The 6,043-nt window shown below is 40.6% G+C and overlaps 1 long non-coding RNA gene across 1 annotated transcript; it reads right to left on the bottom strand.

Annotated features, from left to right (window-relative positions):
• Positions 1–514: 514 nt before the first annotated feature.
• LOC136772485 (uncharacterized) lies at positions 515–3,097 on the bottom strand. The gene is made up of 3 exons (XR_010822466.1): positions 2,638–3,097; positions 2,004–2,510; positions 515–711 (listed from the first exon to the last, which is right to left on the bottom strand). It is a non-coding gene; the product is annotated as an uncharacterized lncRNA (long non-coding RNA).
• Between the last annotated feature and the right edge of the window lie 2,946 nt (positions 3,098–6,043).

The raw sequence follows: 6,043 nt of genomic DNA, 5'->3' as shown, positions 1-6,043 counted from the left end.
CCGGAGGCAATGCGCCATGCAGGAAGTAGACTTATTGATAAAACTTAGGCCACCCTCTGTGCCGAATACGGTCAATACATATTAAATGCCGAGGAATTGGAGAACTGCCATGGAATGAAAAATACCAAACGTATACGTTTTGCGTTTCTTGTAAGAATACGCAGAAAAAGTGGGAACGTTCGATATACGTGGAAGATACGTGTCGGTTTGTTGTAAAAATTTGTAGAAAAATCTAGTAGCACCGAATTGCAATTGTTTCCGTTGTTAGAGTATGTGGAAATAATAGAAACGTTATATATATATTTGTAGGTTATGAACTTACCTTTGACGTAAGGGCATGTATTAAAAAATAAAAGGATAAGACACGTGTAATTTTACATAAACATTTTTTTATTACAACACGTATAAAAAAAGTAATAATAACTTGCATTGCAAGTGTAAATTTACATCCCTGTAAGGGTAAAAATAAAAGTAAAAGCATTGGATGTATATGTGTGAGCGTGATGTAAATAGTTGTAAGACATGCACAAAATGTAGGAACGTCCATGCGGCCTTTCTTGATGGTCGTGTTTGTGGTCCTCGGTCGTCGAACTCGTCGCGCGATCCAAAATAAACGCCCAACAAGCGAGTGCGCGCGCGCACGCACACCAATACCATGCAGCTCGTGGTTCCTCCGTCAACGGTAATGTCCACCGGACGACTCACAGCGTTCTTGCACATACACACAAAAAATCACTGAATTCGTATATAATACACTTTATACCCATCGACCAAATTTTATTCGCTCCGAATACTTATTTCGAAAAAATTTGCTAAATCATTGATATTTGCGTTGACCGAGTTAATTTGTATAAAAGAATATCAAATTTGGTGATGTTTGGTGGAGAGTTTATAGTGATGACGAGTTTGTCATTTTTCTATTGCTATATATATATATGTTGGGGAGGGGAGGGGGGGGGTGCGAAGTATGAAGTGGTAATTGGCAAGCGTAATATGCAGGAGGATCAGGGTGGATAAACGCGGAGAATTGGGATGGTCGTGGGAACTTTGGAGGTAGGAATGGCAAGGTAGCCTCGCATGCGCATCGACGCATCGTAATTACCGTTAAGCCGTTATTTTACCTCGAAACGCCCGTCGTCTATGACACCGAGATATACGGTACACGCGTGAGGAAAAGCGGATATGCGTTCCGAACAATACTATCCTGCCTGCCGTCTAAGTGAATAACTGAATAGAAACGTTCCAATGGTCTTTTTTACGTCATCGATGAATTATGCAGAACCTGATTAATTCCTTATTCTTCCAGCATTCCGATTTATTTATAACGCATTAATCGATTGCCTCTTAAAAGCTCGTTTAATGGAAATACTTTATTACTCTCCGCACGGTACTCGGAAGGAGACGGACGAATCATTGTACCGAGAATATTTATATTCATAAAAAATAAACGACCGATTGAAAACTGTCCAAAATTAACGTCGACCTTAATTTTTTAAACTAACACAAATTCGATTATCGTCGAACGCGTCATGATTATTATATTTAAATGTAATTCGACTGATTAACATCGTCGATTAATTACTCTTGGTATGATGCGAGAGAAAAACGTAGGTGTGACGTCTCAGATTTTACGCAGCTTCCGATCGAAATCGAGAATTAAAATATTCGACTGTGAAATTATACGTGAATATTATTCTCCGGTGGAGAGGGAATACGAAAAGAGGGATACGCGAGCGCGAGGTAGAACGGCTATGAAATTGAGCATTAAGGGAAGAATGGTGAGACCATAAAGGCAAAGCTGCGTTGAAGAGAGCTCCGGTATATGTAGAAGTATAGTAGAACTTTTGACGAGATCTTTAAAATACCATTTCCACTCGTCCAAAGTCACATATGTAAATTACAACGAGTAACGAGCAAATAAAACGTTTATCTCAACTGAAAGTGACTTTGCTTTACCCACTTTTCTCGCTGTTTAAATCCTCGCGCTAAATAGGTATACTTACATACGAAGCTCGTATCGAGCTATCTTTTCCATAGAGAGAATTAGCCTCTTCGAGAGCTTACACGCGTATCTTTCATCAATGCAACAAGTAGTTTGCAAAGGGTACAGCGGAATAACGAGAGATGGCGACATGAACGTTGAAAAAACCATAACACTCACTCTGCACTCCGCTCTCCACGCTTCGTTTAATCCGAAAGCAGAAGGAAAGCAATTTTGTAAAACTTCAAATTCCTTTTATTCTCCGTGTACAATGGGTCGAAGAGGAATGAAAAGGTACGTAAACATTGGAACTTTTCGTTATCCGATAAATTTAACGAGCTTTCCAAAGCGTTGGGTTTGGCGATAAAATCCTCTGTCCAATTTTTATATCCAAATACGGCCTATTAAAGTATTGCGGGGAGTAAGAGTTGCAGTGAAGAGGCGTGATTCACTGCAGATGCCTCTATGCGCGAATGCCATCCGAGCGGTCTATAAATATCGTGAGACGATAGCTCTATCTCTGTGTTGTCTGTAAACAAAAACTGAATTCATTTGCTGAATCGAGTATATTGCTCGGGCTACGACAGACTTGTGACTTCTACGTGCTATATATAGCAATGTATGATACAGATACTGTGCAGTAACAATAAACTAACATCTATTCACTTTACGACATAATTGTCATCGTCCTTAACACATTCCGAAACGTATTATCTAATCACTTTGCGCGATTAATCTTCCGAGAGAATTCAATCAAAAAATCGAGATTCCGGAAAACGATTCTCTCGATGCTCAAGTTTGCACTGCGAAAAGCTGCTTCTCCATACGAGGTTTTTTCAATCAATCTTCCAAGCGTTAAAAAGTCACTGTTTTGATACCACGTTTTCAGGTACGGAGGCGTGAAATGGTCTCGTGTTTATAATCTTTGTGGTTGTTGTTTCTTCGGGAGACTCGTAAGAGAGAGAACGAGGAACGATAGGGAGGGGTGGGAGTGAGAGAGAGATGGAGGAACTCGTCTTCTTCCGGCATGATGTTACCCCGGGGCCAATTCGTGTATAACGAACTCTTGGTGTAATCTGTTCGGGCCGTACTCGCTTCGCATGATGACCGAGCGACTTGCTCTGACCTCCGGCCATCTGTATTCTTCCGTCGCGAAACATCGATCCTCGTTAACTCTCTGCCTATACATGTAGCACAGCCCCTATCCATGCGTGAAAACCTTGTGCCGCACATACAGCGCCCTCCCTCTGCTACCAAATTAACTATAGACGCGACCTCTCTATAAGCCAATCACAGATCTTTTTCAATAACCATCGATCCCTCTCACAAATCGATTTACATCGACCTAACCTAAAAATTCTTAGACGATGCCGACGATGCAGAGGGCGGCCATTTTGGCAATTCGTCTCGAAAATATCGAATGCTCTCTCGTTTATGCGTCAGAGAGATTTTTAGCATCAAAGTGTTGCGTTAAAATTTCATAACCAAAGTTTGTATGTGTGCGAGTTGCGCGTAGGGAGAATATTATGCGGAAGAGATCCAGGGGGAGATAAAATAGCGCGAAAAAGCAAGAGAATAGATAACGCACGTACGAAGCAGAGTATTTTCGCGATGCTTTGAAAAATTCTTTAGGCCGAAAACTGTGCACGTATCGGTACAGGGGCTGACCGTTGGAGTTCTCGTTTCTTCGCGTAGCTGTTTACGAGTACAAGAGCGAGCGATCCCTCGAACGAGGCTTACGCGTAATGCGCGAGTGTGAGTTGCTCTGTTAAACGAGTGCGTATTTGTGCGAGGAAACGTGGCAACGCAGGCTGGAATGCAGTTAGTTTAGGAACGCACGAATCGCCCACGAGGCAAAACCGTCTTTTCATTGTTAAGTGGCGTGGATAAGAGTGAGAGAAAGATATTAAGGGGGGGGGGGGAGGAGATACGATAAAACAATGACTTTCAGGAAGAAGAAAGCCCGGTGATTCCCAAATTTTATATCTCTTTCGATATTCTTCCGTCTTACGAAGCGGCTTCAGGTTTTGATTGACAGAGAGAGAGAAACAGTCGATCATTCGTATCTTAGTACGGATGACGTAAGAGGGATGAAAGAGATTTTAATTGGCGAGTAGTCTAACTCGCGTTAGGTCTAGTTAGGCTCAATTGTGCTTGTGCAAGCTCTCGAAATGCCTGAACGACCACGAGTTTACGCCGACGCAGCTTCAAGTTGGTAGCTGATAAACGTGATTGGAAGTAACAGGTACACTGTGGGAAATTGATTCGTCGACCTTTGTACTGTGGTATAATGCAAAACTATACGTACGAAGTGAAGTTAACCGACGACAAATTAATTTCTCCAAATGTACTCTCGAGAGATACGCCTACGTACTTGTTCAATTTTCTATTCGCTTCTCTCTTTAAATTTTTAATAAAATTATTATATAACTCGTTTGAGTATAATTCAATTTAAAATTGATTTTGAGGTTATGGCGATGAAACTAATAGACAGTGTTTATGTACTTGTGACGTGGAGACACTAATGCGCTTCGTGATATATTTTTGTTTCCCTATCTCACTTATTTATACGATAATAAAAACTTTATCTCCGTGTCTCATTTTATTCTCGTTTTGATATATTATAGAGTTGTTCATCCATCCGGCCGTTCGCTATTCACTGCTTTTCCCAGTTGAGCCCTGCGCGCCCCCTATAGTACCCTAGCTCGCTCTAGCAGCCTACCTACCGAACGACCATAAACGCGCAATACCTCGTTAACGTAATGCGCTCATAACCGTTCCACGATCAACGCTACCGCCTCGCGCGCGCAACAACCATCCGCGATTACCTAAACTTACAAAAGCGCAGCAACACTCGTTCCTCCTGTACTTCCTTATACCTCCCCGCCCCCCTCTACCCTCTCCCTTCACTCCTTTCACATTTATCCCCCGAGCACCAGAAATACCATCGAATCTCGAAGCACAGCCGCCAATCATCTTGGTTTTCCCGAAACTTCTCTTTTCGGGCCACTCTGGATCATTAATGTCGGATTTGCCAGCTTCGTTAATTCGAATTTCTCGAATTAAGTCCACAGATATTCCAAGAGTGCCCTACTGATGATGAAAATTCTAATTTTGAACGGTGGAAGCGCTGCTAACCGATCCCATCAGTTTATTTAGCTCGGCAGACGATGTAATTGGGGATTCTGTCACTTACAGTTAGCAAGAATGACGGGGAGTTCAGAATACCACGAGGGCATTGATGAAATAATCTCGAGTACCTAAATAATCCAACGGGAGATTTTGATGTGTATCAATTATTGATAAGAGAGTCGTCTTATGCTCCAAGCGATTTCACCAGATCGTTATTGATAAATCATTAGAGCCGCAGAGAGATCCAACCTTTTCGATAGTTTCTTAAAATTAAATGCCGTCCTGTGATTTAAATATTCTTCTTGAAAAAATAAGTGCTGAATTATTGGAAGATCGTTGAAGCTGGTTATTAGCAATAGAGCTCTATATTCATTTATGTTAATTGGATCGCCAGACTTGGACGCTGTGAAGAATTCACGATCTAGTTTAAAACAGGTATTATGGAATTGTGAATACTGTAAAATATCTTCATCCGAAGTATACTAAATATGTATCTAGGATTTAAGAGGGAATTAAGGATAAATATTGCATATAGTATGGTATAATTGTTTAACGTGACCCGAACAATAATCGATAACTCAATACAGACGTTGCAAGAGACGCGTTACTACTTTTCTATGTATAGCTCAATCAATGTACAATTATTTTTGTAAGAAATTTATTTTACTTACCGTCTCATCGCTGCATCAAATAGAATGTTGATTGAGATAATAATTGTATCTCTCAATCTATCGAGCAGAGCTAATCCGTGCGCTCTAATACAGATATAAATAATTTATCGTTTGTGCAATCAAACGTCAGTTATTTTAATGTAAAAATATTTCTCACATTTTTTTCACCAAAATCCCTATTAATTTCAATTGAAAAATGATAGGATTGCGTTAGCAGGAATAGATAAGTGATATAATGGATTTGTATATGTTTATCTAG

Source organism: Prorops nasuta, unplaced genomic scaffold, assembly GCF_024137725.1.
Source record: "Prorops nasuta isolate Cenicafe-Biocafe unplaced genomic scaffold, Cenicafe_Pnas_1.2 PNAS00004, whole genome shotgun sequence".
Classification (NCBI taxonomy): Eukaryota; Metazoa; Arthropoda; class Insecta; order Hymenoptera; family Bethylidae; genus Prorops; species Prorops nasuta.
Note: the sequence above shows the minus strand (reverse complement) of the source record. Positions and strands in the feature narration are given on the sequence as shown.